We start from the raw sequence: 15,228 nt of genomic DNA on the forward strand, positions 1-15,228 counted from the left end.
TAAAGCGCTTCATGTAGCCCATTTCGGTTTTAGTCACTGGGACTTTCTTAATGCTCACTTTTCAACAGGAATTATCCTCCTCATTCCCACGGGATGCACTCGGGGTCCGCACATCCAAATATTTGAAGGTCAAAGGCTTGCAGCTACCGAAAAGCTGAAATAACTGCAGGAAAGCTCTTGGTCAGAGAGTGGCAGCAGCAGGCAGGAGACAACTCCGAGCTGGGAGCCACGCGGCTTGGATGCCAGGAGAAACGCTTTCCTTCCGATGAGTTCATTGGCTTTTTAGAATCACAGATTCACAGAATGGTTTGGGTTAGAAGGGACCTTTAAAGGTGATCTAGTCCAACCCTCCGCCATGAGCAGGGACTTCTTCAACTAGACCAGGTTGCTCCAAGCCCCGTCCAACCTGGCCTTGAGCCCCCCCAGGGCTGGGCAGCCACAGCTTCTCTGGGCAACCTGGGCCAGGGGCTCACCTGCATCCCTTTCCCACATGATGCAATACTAATACGTATTGCTCATTCATATATAGCTAATGAATATATAGCTAATTGAATTCCTGCAGCCCAAGGGGACGGTGGCTGTTGTACACCCCTTGCACAGGGGGGGTTGCCTGGTGACCACAGCCGGGCTGGATGCACCCACCGACCCATGGATTCATTAGCTTAGAGCCAAATTCCCCTCCAGGTCTAACGCTTTGCAGAAAGCTCTTTGCATCCTCCAAGGGAAAAGACGGGCGAGCAGCCTTTGGGGCTGCAGGAGGAGCCTGTCTGACCATGGAGATGTAACTTGGTGCTGGGCCATCGAGTGGCCAGCTTGGACCAGTGGGATGAAAGAGTTTTGCTCTGATGAGATGATGCACTTCTGTAAACGAGGATGCTCTGGCAAATGCCGTGGACCTGGGACGGCTGGATGCGCTGGCAAAATTCGTGCAGGCTCCCAGCAGCTAGAAATGAGGTGCTGAGGAAGAGGAGTCAATAGATGGTGCTCTTCTTTCGTGATATTGCTGCTGAAAGGGGTGTCCACGTTTCCCTGCCGCTCTCTAGGCATGAGGGGGGTAAGGGTCCACTCGTCCGGGCCTTTTTGGGTGTCTGCTTCTTGCCGCTTTGCAGAGTCTCCTCTTCCCACTGGGTTATTCCCCCTGTCGAGGAGCTCTGACCTCCCACCCCAAAATAAACCACGTTTTGTGGGTCCTGAGGGGCTGTCTGTGCACACCGCACAGCCTCTCTGGAAAGAAAGGAGTTATGCAGCTGTGAAATATTAATAATATGGTTTTTTAGATCTAATAATGCCTTCCTGAGATACTGTAGAGCCGACGAGAGCTGATAAAGTTTATTTTCTCTGCAGTGCATTATCTGCCTGATGCAGCCCTGCTTGGGAGGACAGCTCAGGGTCACTTGGGCGAAGAGCATTTTTGAACGCACTGATTTGGCTGTCTCCTACTTAGCAAATGTATCTCTGCTGCTAGAGCTAATAAAGCAATTGTTTAATTATTATTTAACGAGCTTGCACAGGGAAAGCAGATAATCTTCCCTTTGGAAACATCAAGTCCCTCTGATGTGCCCCGTTTCCCCTGGCTGGTCTGTCCCACCCGTCAGACCCCAATGAGAAATGCCGGGAGGAAAAATGGGGCCGTGCCTTTCTTGTGCTGCACCACAACCCTGAGTTGGAAAATATCCCATTCAGAGTTTCTACCTGGGAGCTTCCCATGGCTTTGGGGATGAAAAGAGAATGGAGAACCCACCAAAGGTCTCTCCATCTCCCCTGGTGCCTTGGAACAAGTCTTGTGAGGAGCGGCTGAGGGAGCTGGGGGTGTTCAGCCTGGAGAAAAGGAGGCTGAGGGGAGACCTTCTCGCTCTCTGCAGCTCCCTGAAAGGAGGGGGTAGCCAGGGGGGTTCGGTCTCTTCTCCCAAGGAACAGGCGATAGGACAAGAGGAAACGGCCTCAAGTTGCCCCAGGGGAGGTTTAGGATGGATATCAGGAAAAATTTCTTCCCCGAAAGGGTTGTCAAGCATTGGAAGAGGCTGCCCAGGGCAGTGGTGGAGTCACCATCCCTGGAGGGATTTAAAAGCCGGGCAGACGTGGTGCTGAGGGACATGGGGTAGTGGTGGGTTTGTCAGTGTTGGGTTGATGGTTGGACTCGGTGATCTGAAAGGTCCCTTCCAACCTGGACAGTTCTATGATTCTATGATTCTGTGTTCTCCTTGGATGCGACTTTGCAGCTGCCCTGGTCCCCAGGCCGCAACGTCATGAAATCCAAGTGTGAATTTGCCCTGGCAAAGCCTCACCTGGGTTCGTGCACACCTTTCCAGCCCCAGACACTGACGTTTGGGGCCGCTGAGGCCGTGTACACCCCGGCAGCCTCGAGGAAGGCAGTGGGAGGAACCGGCAGCAGTGCCTGGGCAGTGTGCAGTGTTTTGGCCAAGGGGTAGCAGCAGGTGAAGGGATGGACTCAGTCCTCCAGAGCTCTGAAATCATTTGAAATCCAGGTGTTTGAAGAGGTTCAAAGCAAACTGTTTGGTTGGGTGTTTTGTTTTTTTTTTTTTTTGAAAAAGATACACACAAATGGCTTTTATGGAGACTATAGAGTGAACTTGCAAAAGTGTGTGCAGGATAAGAGTGTGTGATCCACTGAGAGAGCAGCAGCTCATGGAGTCTCACGGCATTTGGTCCTGAAAATGTAACCTCCAGGGACTTGGGTTTATGAAGCAAAGCAGTAAAAAACCTTCAGCATTAATTGCCCGGACCCAATATCTCATGTCAGCCTTGCGCTGCCCTCTTCATCCCATTGAAAGCTCAAAGAAGGCAGCGATGGCTGCAGCAGTTCTTGAGAGCTACCAAACCTGGGTTCCCCTGGATGGACAGCATGGCTGAGCCTCGGAGAATCCATAACTGAGGTTGCCCTACTAAAATCTTTCCCTCCTTGACCTCCTTTCCATGCTACCAGATCACTGAGCAGCCCCTGAGCTTCGCACCACCATGGTACAGTGGCAGGAGGAGGGAGCTGGAGAGGGACCATCTTCCCAGTCCCACCTAAAAGCTTTATAAATCGGGCTCTGCATCACAGCTAGTCCATCTGCAGGTGGCTGCGGTGAGGTTCCTGGATTTTCTGAGCAGGGAAATGTATGAGCAGGGTTAGGGCTGGTGAGGAGAGCCCTGTAAACTGTGGGAATGCTGATTTTTGAAGCTGCGAAAGGCCGGCAGGACCAGAGGTCTTGGGGATGGATGTGCAGGGACCTGATTTGAAAGGATCAGTTTATGCCTTTCTCTGGAGCACCTGCAATATCTCCAGGGGGATTTGGTGATGTTTCCATCACCTCCTTCTGGAGAGGTGACCGAGAGGAGCCTCCTGGGGTGGATCAAGCTCATGGGGTGGTTAAGGCAAGCGTCCTCACCTGGGTGCTCAGATGTATTTCCAAGCCCACAGATTAAACACAGCCCCTCCAGCCAGCTCCTGTTGGGGACTGCATCCTCTCCCGTTGCCTTCACCCGAAGATTGTGGGTGTCTCCCTGGCTGTGACGAGCCAGTGAAGCTCAATGGTGACTACCAGGTTCTACAAGAACTTCTACACCCCTGTTTATGCAAAACGGACCACCGAGTTTTTCTTCATTGCTGCATTTCCAGAACAAGTTGGTAGCTCTGTCTCCTCTCATGGTGTCCGAGTGCAGGCAGCACCTCATCTCCCTTATGAGAGATCTGTGGCACAGAGATGTCCAAGGCCAGCTCCATCCATGGCACTGCGGGCACACACAGGTCACCGTCCCCAGACAAGCCATCAGCAGATGGAGCAAACCCAACATCCAGGGGAGGAGGAACACACAGCGAAGGCTGTTGGGAAGGAGCCGTGCCAGGAGCCAGGCAGAGCATCCAGATGGACCCAAGCAAGGAGAGGACATCCCCAGTGCTCACCCACAGCCGTCCCCTGCACGCAACCCAAACACACACAAAGGCACCAAAAGAACCCCAACGGGAGAAATCCCAGCTTCCCTTTGACAGCTTTAACTGGGGCTGCCTGTTAGTTAGTGCCTCTGTTTTTTTATCTGGAAATATCTTAGTGGTCAGTGGGAAAAAGCAATAGGGAGAGCTATTGAAAAATGAATATCCCGGGGTTATACAAACACACACTCCCGGTCACAAATCCCAGGCTAACACCACAGCTTCAAAAGTTAAAGAAATAAATGCAGATAAAGCAATTGGAATAAGAAAATGAAGCCCCGGAGGGATGGGACTCTTGGTCGGAGGGGAGAGGGGACGGGAGCCAGGAGACGGAGTCAAAGCCAAGCCCAGTTTGGACTGGGACTGTGTAAGCAGTTTGCAAAGCCCTGTCTCAGCAAACCGCATAGGCAGCTCTGTCATTTTTTGGATTGCAACTTCAGGAGAAGAGAAAAAAAAAAACAACAAACCCACACAAAAACCCCCCAAATAAAAAAAATCCTATCGAAAGAGATTGCAAAAGTTTTGATTAAAATGCAGTCCGGCTTTTGAAATTGCAGCCTAAGCCCCACCTCCACACACCCATCCCCACCTCCAGGCTGGGAAGTAAAAGTAGTGAATGGCCCCAGCAGCCGCCGGCCCCGAGGAAAACTTTTTGCTCCCAACGCGGTGGGATTGGGATCGGGAGAGTCCTTGAAACCGTGAGTACGGCAGCGCTGGCTCCTCGCCGCGGCCGGGAGATGCCGAGGATGAGCCGGGTACCGGGCGGGCGCGGGGTCCGCCTGCGAGCCGCCGGGCGGGGATGGGGTTCGGGAGATGTGAAGTTTCCACAAGCTGCTTCTTCCCGCGGTGTTTCGCAAAACTCCTTGAACCTGTTTTGGCTCAGGAGCTGGATTTTTTCCAATGGCTTAAGAGCTAAAGGAAAAAAAAAAAAAAACCCAAACAAAAAACCCAACAAGGAGCGATTACAAATGTTACCCACGCCTGTTCCACGCTGGCTTTCTGCACATGTATTTTGTTGCTTCCTCTTTGCTTGCCCTTATTTATGTGAGTCGTTTTTTTCCAATACAGCAGCTCCACTTATTTCTCCCTTTGCAGGGAGTTTTTCCCAAGCCCCGAGGCTGCCGCCGTTCATTTCTCTTACAGTTTTGCTGCTTCTTTTACCTCAACTCCTCTTCTCACCCCAGGTCTTGGCGGGCTGTCAGGGAGGATGCCATGCAAGCATGGACCTGACCTGTACCTGGGCTGGGACAGTGTCGGTGCCACCCGGGGAACCCTGGCCAAACCCAAGCTTCTCCAGCAGTGCATTGCTTGGGAGAGGAACCAGTTCAAGGCAGGAGCCCCGTGCTGGTTAGAAAAAGCCGATGTGACCCTCCTGGCTCTGAGAAAATTGATGGCGGGGAGCAGGAAAGGGTTAACAGCAGGGGGAAAGCTTTTGTGCAGCTCTGCAAGCTGAGGGGGAAGGTGCAAATAGCCCAGTGACCAAGGTGATGGGCTGCATCCCTCTTATTTGTTATGTACATTTGCTGTTCTGGAGGTGAGGGCTTAGTCTGGGGACAAGCCCTGTGGAGGGCTGGCCCTGGAGCCCAGGGCAGGGGGTTGGAACTAGATGGTGTTTAAGGTCCCTTCCAACCAAAAACATTCTATGATTAGGATTCTTGGTTTCTCATGGGTCTTGCAAATAGTATGTTTGTTAAATCAGCCAATGCTCTAAGCCTTGGAGGTGGGCATAGCCTCCTGGGAGACAGCCATGGGCCAAGCCTGTCCTTCCTGAAAACCTTGATTTTTAGCAGATAGAGGTGAGGTTAAAAGCTGGGAGAAGGCTCTGTGCTTCCCACAGCCCAGCTGATCACACCTTGACCACGCTTGCTGCTTCTGTTGGGTTTCAGCTATAGTTTCCCTGGAGGGCATGGGGACAATGGGGCTGGCTGTGCCGGGATGGGGTGGGGGAGACCTCCCACCCTGGGCGGGGGCGGTTGCACCCCTCTGCTTCCAGCCCCTGCGGATCTGGTTAGACAGGGGCAAGGTTAGACAGGGGCAAGGCTGCCCCGTCCGTGGCAGTACATCCAGGCTGTAGGAAGAGGGAGCAGAGACCATCTAAGGAACCTGAAGGTACATAAGCCCATGCGACCTGATGAAATCCATCAGCACGTCCCTGCCCATGGCAGGGGGCTTGGAACTAGATGATCTTTAAGGTCCCTTCCAACCCAACCCATTCTATGATTCCGTGATTTATTTGGGGACGCCTCGGGGCACTGGCTCAGGGTTGCTCAAGGATGCTTTATGTCCGCCTGCAGAGGCTGTAAAACTTCTTACTGGTCCCGTTACTGAGCAGGTTTGCAGGTTTCTCATCGTTAAAGAGTCGCGTTATGCCCAAGGCTCTCTGCAAGGTCTGTGTATGGATGTACCTTAGATCTCTTCTACCTCTGGTGCTTTTTGAGCAATGATCGTGTCAGAAGGGCACATCCCTCCCTCACTCCTTTCTCGCCTGGATACGTGTCTGAGGCACCTTTTCACCATGTGCATGGGTTTGCAGCCGTGCCATGGGCTTTCTCCAGCTGGAATCCCTGCAGTGCACTGGGAAATGGGTGGGATCTCTGGACCTTGATGCTGTCAGGTCCTGCTGCTTCGTGTCCAAACCGGGCAGGCTCTGAGCTCTTCACTGCTGTGCTTAGTGTTCCAGGTCCAGTGCAAAAAGGAAAATGCCAGTCAAGGATCATAGTATGGTTTGGGTGGGAAGGGTCCTTAAAGGCCACCCAGTGCCACCCCCTGCCCTGGGCAGGGACACCTCCCACCAGCCCAGCTTGCTCCAAGCCCCGGCCAACCTGGCCTTGAACCCCTCCAGGGATGGGGCAGCCACAGCTTCTCTGGGCAACCTGGGCCAGGGGCTCACCGCCCTCACAGCCAAGAATTTCTGCCTCAGATCTCAGCTCCATCTCCCCTCTTGCAGTGGAAACCCCTTCCCCCTCGTCCCATGGCTCCCCTCCCTCATCCAGAGTCCCTCCCCAGCTTTCCTGGAGCCCCTTGAGGGACTGGAAGGGGCTCCAAGGTCTCAGTGGAGCCTTCTCTTCTCCAGGCTGAACCCCCCCAACTCTCTCAGCCCGTCCTCACAGCAGAGCGGCTCCAGCCTTCCCAGCATCTCCGGGGCCTCCTCTGGCCCCGCTCCAACAGCTCCGTGTCTCTCCTGTGCTGAGGCCCCAGAGCTGGAGGCAGCACTGCAGGGGGGTCTCCCCCGAGCGGAGCAGAGGGGCAGAATCCCCCCCCTCGCCCTGCTGCCCACGCTGCTTTTGAAGGATGTTGGAGCAAATCAAAGAACAACGGCAAATGAGGCAAAAAAGAGAAACATTTAGGGCTGGTTATGAGCAGCACGAAGGATACCCAGCCACACAAACAGGCCAGAGCTGAGCTGCTTCAGGAGCTTATCAAAATTCATGTCTGTATTTCACCCTACCAGCTGTTTGATAACCTGATAAAGCATCCGTTTGAGGCAGCGCAGTGCAGCTCGCCCGTCGTTTGCTGGTACAGCTCCAGTGGGCAATGGAGCATCCTTTATCCAAGCTCCCATCAGGATCCGATTTCTCATCCGTGGTCCAAGCCGTATCGATCTGCTCCAAAAGGCCTTTTATCAGTTGTGTGCAGAAATTTCATGACTGCATTTTTTATTTTTTTTCTGCCCTGCACTGGTCTCTGGTGTCTTGTGTTCAGGCAGAAGACGGCGAAAAGGTGAAAAACGTTAGAAAGGAGCGTCACTTCCCTGCTGTGGCATCCATCGTGGCATCCACCTGCATCACCGCCCACAGGCAGCAGCTGTATATTTTGCGATATACACCAGTTTCTCTTCATTTTCCCCCCTGTTCTTTGAGTGTTCTTGCCTTTGCTGGCATTTCCAGGCTCTGAAATGCTTCGTCCTGGCTCACCCGAGCACTCCTCACCCAGCCATCAGCCTTGCTGGGCTGCTTGGTTTGCTGCCCTTCCCCCTGCAGCAGCCCGGGGGTCTCTGGGGACCTTGGTCTCGTCAAAAATAAATCCCAACCCACCCTCTCTGTGGTTCCTGTCTCCCAGTTTGGTCCCAGTGCTTCTCTGGGGGTGCCGGTGTGCACTGTGTTCTCGCTGCAGCTCGGCAGCACATCCCGTCTTTATCCTGAACCTCCGGCACATGCCCTGGCTCCAGCCATCGTGGGGATTAAATGCTCGGTGTCTCCAGCCATTGCCTTGCTAAATGTAGACTCAAAGGTATGGTTTGGGAGCCTCATTCCCCATCTCGGGACCTGTCGTTAGCCCCCAAGCTTTGAAAATGTTAATTTTCACAAGAAATGGAGAGAGTGGTCTAAGACGCAGGGAGCGACGCGGGGAATTTCTGGCTTGAAACGTGATTCAAAGACTGCGAGGCTCTGAAATCTCCTCCGGGAGGGATCGATAGTGGGCGTCTGGCTGGAGAAACCTCGGGACAAGTTTGTTCCCAGGGATGCAGGAGCAGGCTCGTCGCCGGCCGGGTGCCGGGCTGCAGACGAGCAGCTCAGCCGGGGCCAGACGTGGCTCCAGCCGCTGGTCTGGGGACTTCCAGAAAATAATCTCCTTTTTCACCGGGCTTCCTTCATCCGTTGGAGTGTGCCAGTCCATACCTGCTCTCGGGGTGAGCAGGAGATGCTGCTTCTAAATGGTGTAAAAACCACCTGGCAGTAAAAAGAAGAGAAGCAAGATGCCTCTGTAATAAAGACGACTTTTCTGCAGTCCATTAACATTAAATAATGGAAGAATGACGTCTAGTCCGTCTAGTGGGAGATGTCCCTGCCCATGGCAGGGGGGTGGAAAAAGACGACCTTTAAGGTTCCTTCCAACCCAAATGAATCTATGATTCTATGATTCTGTGAATTAATCCCCTCCGCTGCCCAAAATATCCATGTTTCTTCCCTTTCCCGTGCCAGCTTCAGCTCTCGATGGCCGCACTGGGCTGGGGCTTGCTCCAGCGCTTGCTCTTTGTCCCAACATCACCCCGTAATGTCGCCAACTCTCTTCTACCCTCAGTGTTTCCCCCTGGGTGTTTGTAACCAGCTCCTCTCTGCCTCTCTTTTAGCTGGGTCAGGAAGTTTTTCACTTCTCCTAAGCTCTACTCTCAGTTCCCCGTCCATCGCAGCAGCGTTTCTCTGCACCTACCCTTCCATCAATCTCTCTTGCGTGCGGGTGGCCGGCGTCGTTCCCAGCTCCCGGTGAAGTAAAACTTACTGGTCTCTCCCCAAAATTTGGGGTTGCCTTGATTGCTAATCTACGGGTTAATCTGGAGGGAGGAAAGAGCTGCCCTGGAATGTCCCGTGGAAATAAATGTGTAGGAAGCAAGTGAACTGGTGTGTAGGTGCTCCTCATGCAATGCTCAGCATCAGCATGGGGGATCATGTCCACGGTCCTGGGCAGACGGTGTGTGCAGGTGGAAAATATTGGGGTTTGGGTGGTTTTTTTTAAAAGAAGTTGTAGAAAATATATAGCAAGCAACATCTGGACTGCTGCAGGAACACTGTGCTCCTGGGAGCTATTGGGGCTTTCACTCAGGCTGCGTTTACAAGGCTTTTGCAGCGTCTCCTGCTCTTCATTTTGCAACAGCTTCCCCTTCGAAAAGTCAGTTTTTCTCATCGGTGTGTGTCTGCATCCGTCGGTCGCTGGAGCCCCTCTGCCCCCTGCCTTTTTCTTGCTTTCACCCCTTTCCTCCAGCAAACGCCCCTGCAAAGTCTTACAGCTCTTTGGAAACACGGAGCAAAAAGCCCATCCTTTTCTCAGTTTTCACTCCTGCCCAAGCATCAGTAAAGTAAGGAGGAAAAAAATTATCAGGAAGGTATTTGCGGTGTATAAAACCCCCAAATGAGGAAAAACTCTGGTTTGGGATCGCCTTCCTTCAGACTTCTATTGGCAGATGTGTTCTTCATAGACTTGAGCACGTGTCTGCAGCCTACGGAAAGGCCGGTCCCCGCTGGGGAAAGGGCTTTTCGTACGTAATTCATCACTTTAACTCCTATCCTGAGGTTTCGAGCTGCTTGAAGTAGGGAATATTTCCCTGCCAAACACACAGGAGGTGGTGCTAAAATAGAAAATTGCCACCGAGGACACAAGATATGGCCTTTTTGTAGTACGCACCACATCTGTTCATCCCCCGTACAAGGGTACGCTCAGCATCTGGCATGGTCCGGAGGAGAGGGCTAACTTTTTTATTCAAAATACTGCATGAAATCTTAGGGAGAAGGAGTAAAACTTGCAAAGCCGGCAGCTCCCTGTCTGGCAAACGTCTCACGTGTCCTTGAGCTGAACCGCTTTCACCCAGAGCACAACAGCCAGCACAAACAAACCCGGAGTTCATGTGGGGAGAAACCAAGGGCAGGAGCCGCGCCGAGATGTAACGAGACGCTGCTTTAGCACGGAGCGGGATGTATCCCACGAGAGCTCAGGAAGCAGCAGGACGGCAAGACGGGGAGGGTCTCTGGGGGTACCGATGGCTCCCAAGCGCTGGGCAGCCTTTGAAAATGAAACCGGGTGAATGATTCGTGTCATTTTATGATTCCCAGCCTTGATGCTGCTGTAGCTGGCTGAGAGGGGGATCTTGGCCGCAAAACCTCCCTCGCCTGTAACCTCTGCGATTCTTTCCCCCTGCGCTCCGAGCCACTTCTGCTCTTGGGTGCTTTCCTCTCCTGCCGGCGAGGCCACCCCAGCCCGTGCGATGGACGTTGTCTTCTTCCCAAGGATGAGTGATGGGGACAGACTTTTTAGCAGGGCCTGTAGTGATAGGACGAGGGGCAATGGCTTTAAACTAAAAGAGGGAAGGTTTAGACTGGGTATAATAGATTTAGACCAGATAGAATTTTTCCTAGATTTTTTCGCTGTGAGGGCGATGAGCCCCTGGCCCAGGTTGCCCAGAGAAGCTGTGGCTGCCCCATCCGTGGAGGGGTTCAAGGCCAGGTTGGCCGGGGCTTGGAGCAACCTGATCTAGTGGGAGATGTCCCTGCCCAGGGCAGGGGGTTGGACTAGATGGCCTTTAAAGGTCACTTCCCACCCAAACCCTTCTGTGATTCTATGATTCTATGCTCCTATGACAATGGCAACCACCACCACAAGGGTTATCCAGTGCATGGGGACAGTCCCCATGCAACCCCTTCACTGCATCTTGCAGTGCTGCAGCAGGTGAGGACCCCTCCAAGAAGACTCCGGCATCTGGCAGGGCGCACCAAGGAGGTCTGTGAGACCTCATCACGCAAATGGGGAGGAGGACTTCATCCTTCCCAGGTCAGTGGGGGTCAGGGCCAGCAGGGATCTCCGGAGAGCACCCGGTCGTGCTTCACACCGGAGCAGGGCTGGTGCCTCTCCGTCATCGACCATGGTTACATTTCATGGGTTTCAACACCAATTTTTCTCTTCCTTCTCATCTTTTAACTTCTCAGTAACAGATTTCCTTTTGTTTAGCTTCTTGTGAGGTTTCTGGGATGTGTCATCCCTGACACATTTCTCATTACAAAGAGTCACTGAGCTGGGCTGATCTCATTTTCACTTTCTTTTTGCCAGTTGGTGCAAGATGGAAACAGCTTTTGGGCGCATCTACACATCCATTTTATCCCTCAATCTTTTTCCAGGCAGGGAACGATGTGTATACATTGGATTACAAAACATCTTTGCACCCACATTTCCCAAGCCAGCTTCCCATTTAACACAGGCACGCTCATCAATACGCACGCCGACACTCTCCCAGTTTTACCACCGGTGAATGCAAATTCTCTAGAAATTCAGTAGAAGGCAGACAGATTACAGGATATTTGCTGGTATTTTGTCTCCCCTGCTGGGATTTAATTTGCTGTGTTACATTCGCTGTTGTTTACTCAAGCTCTGCTGAGCCCAGCGCGTGCTTTTCCTTCTTCAGTTAACGGGAGCTTCACTGCTATTAATAAAGGCTTTGTAATAGATTTACGTCCTCAGGAATGGGACAGGACCCTGGTGCCACCGAGCCTGGTCCCCTGACATCGCAGCCAGGACCATTGCACATGTCCCAGAGAAACTGGGAGGTTTTGGGGTACTTTGGCTGCCCTGGCATCAAAGAAAGGACATCTTGGGAGCACGTGTGGAGCATCCCCTAGAGGCATTTAAGAAACGTCTAGATGTGGCACTTCAGGGCATGCTCTAGTGGCAGAGATTGTAGGTTGTTTGGTTGGACTCGATGATCTTTAGGGTCCTTTCCAACCATGAAGATTCTGTGATTCTGTGATCTTAATCTGTGCTGCGAAGGTTTATGGGATTATCTGGCCGAGCTCTGTACAGATGGGGGGTTATTCCCCAGATTGTTGCCCCCCATTTTGTCGCTTTGTCACTGTCTCCTGGGAGCGGTGATGAGAGGTCAGGCAAGCAAGGCTGTAATTAATGGCAATATTTTATGGCATCATCTGGTGCGGGACTGACCTGCTGGTGTGTCCCGGCTCAGCTCCCTGTCCCCACAACACCCGGGGCTTGTCGTGCGAGGCTCTACCTTCCCCAGGGATGCTGTGCCCCAGGACAGCAATGTGGAGAAAAAAGGTCTCTGAGGACAAATCCTTCATCCGTAGCTGAAGGAATAATATCAACCGATGGATCGCCAGCAACAGGCAACTTTGCTCTCTGAACGACCACCTATCCATCACCTTCCCGGGAGTCTATGGGTCAATTCCGTGGGTGCTGGGTAGCTGCTGGTTGGGGTCCCGCTGCATGAGCCGCTTCACTGGGCCCCTGCACCGAAAACACTGTCTCCCAGAGGCCACCCTCGGTGAAACCCAGCCACCCGCGCGCCTCACCAGGCTCCTAAGCACCGCCATTGAGCACGGCAAGTCCCTCTGGATTTTATGGGAGAAGCAATTTTGCTCAAGAGTTTACTTGCAGGCGTATAAGGAAGCAATTTTCTGCTTCATCAAGGTGCAGCGCTGGCTTTAAAGGGCTTTGTGCCAGGGTCAGTGACTCCGCTCGTGGTGCTCCTGTCACCTCTGCCTGTCACCCTGCCTCTCGGTGGCTGTGTCTCCCTAGCAAATGAGTTTCACGCTCCTGTGATTTGGGGGACAAAAGGTGAAATGCATCATTGAGGGCTCCAGCAGAGCAGCATTTGGCATCATAAGTACCTCGCTGGGGTAACACCTCTCCCCTCTGATGAAGTGTGTAAGGGAATACAGCTGTGTCGGAGCTGGTGGGTACGGCTGGGCATGACAGAGCAGTGCAGAAACGCTGCTGCGCTGTGGGGCTTCGCTCCCTGCAGTCGAGGAGGGGAAGAAGGGAGGACGAACAGTGAAGCGTTTGGATGGAGGTTCTCGGAGGGGTTTCTCAGAGCAGAACTGGGCTGCTCTGTGCGCTAGCGAGGCGTGAAAGTGTAGTGGGGAGCAGACACTGGCCTGCTTGACATCCATGGTGAAGATCATCCCGGGAGGAGGAGATCCCACTCCTAAGGCATGTCCATCAGCAGGTGTTCAGGGAGAAACATGCCTTTGCCACCACTACTTGCCCCACCGCTGTGTTTCTCAGACATCCCTTCCCATCCATGGATAAGCTCATCGCCTTTGGTCAGCAAGAGGCCACCAGCTCACCAAGCAGGCTTCCAGCGGCCATGTTGTCCTGCTTAATGTCTCACCAGAGGACTGAAGCCAGGCGGTGGCATCTACTCCAGCTTTGCAGAAATGTCCCATCACGGTCAGGTTGGAAGGGGCTCTGAGCAACCTGATCTAGTTGAAGATGTCATGGCAGGGGAAGATGGACTAGATGGCCTTTAAAGGTCCCTTCCAACCCAAACCATTCTATGAGTTCGTGATTACCGTCGCCAATAGACCAACATGCAGAACCCGTGTTTTTGGGATGGCTGGAGGGGACTCAGGAAGGAGAAGGGTTGCTGCTGGGCTGCCCTTGGGTCTGAAGGCAGCTCGGACCATCCTCTGCCCTCAGTCCTGCGGGCAGGGACTTGCCCATGGCCACAGCCTGGTTCTTCAACCACCCCAACCGTCTAGACAGCATTCCCTAGCTGGAGTCCCAGCTCTTGCAGCAGCATCTCAGCTCGTGCTTTATTGTCTAGGACAAGGTTCCTTCTCAGGCACAGCTGAGTGCAGCCTGCAGAAGTTGCAGGAAGGAGTAAACAAGGCTCTTTGCAGCTCCCTTTCCTCCACAGCATGTTCAGGGAATGGCATCCGCTGTGCTAAGTCCACCCCCGCTGATGCAACCCCCAGCATTTGCCTGTCCCAGCTTATCTGCTGCTCCCCAAAGACTTTATAGGGGCAGGTGGTGTCTCTTCCCTGGCTTGTTCTTGGGGAAACTGAGGCACAAAGGTGGGAAGCAGCTTGCTCCGGAGTTGAGGTCAGGATGCGGGTGCAGGTCCTGGTCTGGGAGTGGGTCAGGCTCTCCAAAATCAAGGGGTGGCACTTCGGGGTTGACTATTTCTCCCCTTTTCCTGTGGCCCTGGCGTGGCCCCTGCATTCTCTGTGGGTGCCACCGTGGACGCGCGGGGATGCTTGGAGCAATAGTGATCCCCACCGTACATCCTCTTCCTGGGATGCTGGAGGGTCTTTGGGCCACCAGGGACCCCAGGGCTGCAGACCTGACCCGGGCACATCCCCCCTCACACCAATCACCTTGGGATTTGGTCTTTTTTGCTGTCTTCTATCCTTACCCTGATGCAGGTGTATCTTCTGGGATTTGCTATCTCATTGCTCCCTTCTGCCTCCTTCCCCTGCCGTACCCAGCCTCAGCACTAATCCTGCAGCACCAGCTCTGCCTCCTTCCTCCAGAGGAGCAGATTCGGTGAGACCTCTTGGCCTTACCTAGGAGAAATTGCATTAATTGAAAATAATCCTTCTTTCCATCTATAGATGTCCATTCCCTAGGAGAAAAACATGGCTATCCCCAAGCAAGTGCCATCCCTGGAGTGTGCTGCCACGGCTGGGCTTGACCCAGTTAAAGGAAACAAGAACCAGACTGACCTTGGCATGCTGCTATCTTCATGCAATTTGATTTTTATCAATTAAGTCTTATCTGCCTTTCTATTTGCACTGGTCATTGCCCCTTCTGCTGGATCAAAGTACTTTTCTGTTTCATTTTCTTCTTAAAGCAGCATTGTGGTTCAACGGTATCTGAATGCAATAGGTTACTATCATTTTTAACTGCTGGCAACCTTTGCAGCATTTCAGATCTCTGCTGAGTGTATCCCCTTGGGTCTCTCCGTGGCTCACCCACCCTCCCTCTTTCAAATGCAGTGCATTCTCTTAGGTGTGAAATGGAAGTAGGAAACCTTGCTGAAGGTGAGATGAAGGTGTGCATAGTGGGGTGGA

At 53.0% G+C, this 15,228-nt stretch overlaps 1 protein-coding gene across 2 annotated transcripts in view; it reads left to right on the forward strand.

The window, feature by feature from the left end:
* The first annotated feature begins 4,301 nt into the window (after nt 1–4,301).
* The window catches only part of SLCO2B1 (solute carrier organic anion transporter family member 2B1), a 62,747-nt gene continuing 51,820 nt past the window's right edge, over nt 4,302–15,228 (forward strand). Inside the window, exon 1 of one of the 2 annotated variants that reach the window (XM_074572224.1) lies at nt 4,302–4,632. The gene's annotated coding sequence lies outside the window, so the exon portion shown is untranslated. The remainder of the gene's footprint in view (nt 4,633–15,228) is intronic. The other variant, XM_074572223.1, reaches the window with a different exon arrangement.

Source organism: Larus michahellis, chromosome 1 (genome assembly GCF_964199755.1).
Source record: "Larus michahellis chromosome 1, bLarMic1.1, whole genome shotgun sequence".
Lineage (NCBI taxonomy): Eukaryota > Metazoa > Chordata > Aves > Charadriiformes > Laridae > Larus > Larus michahellis.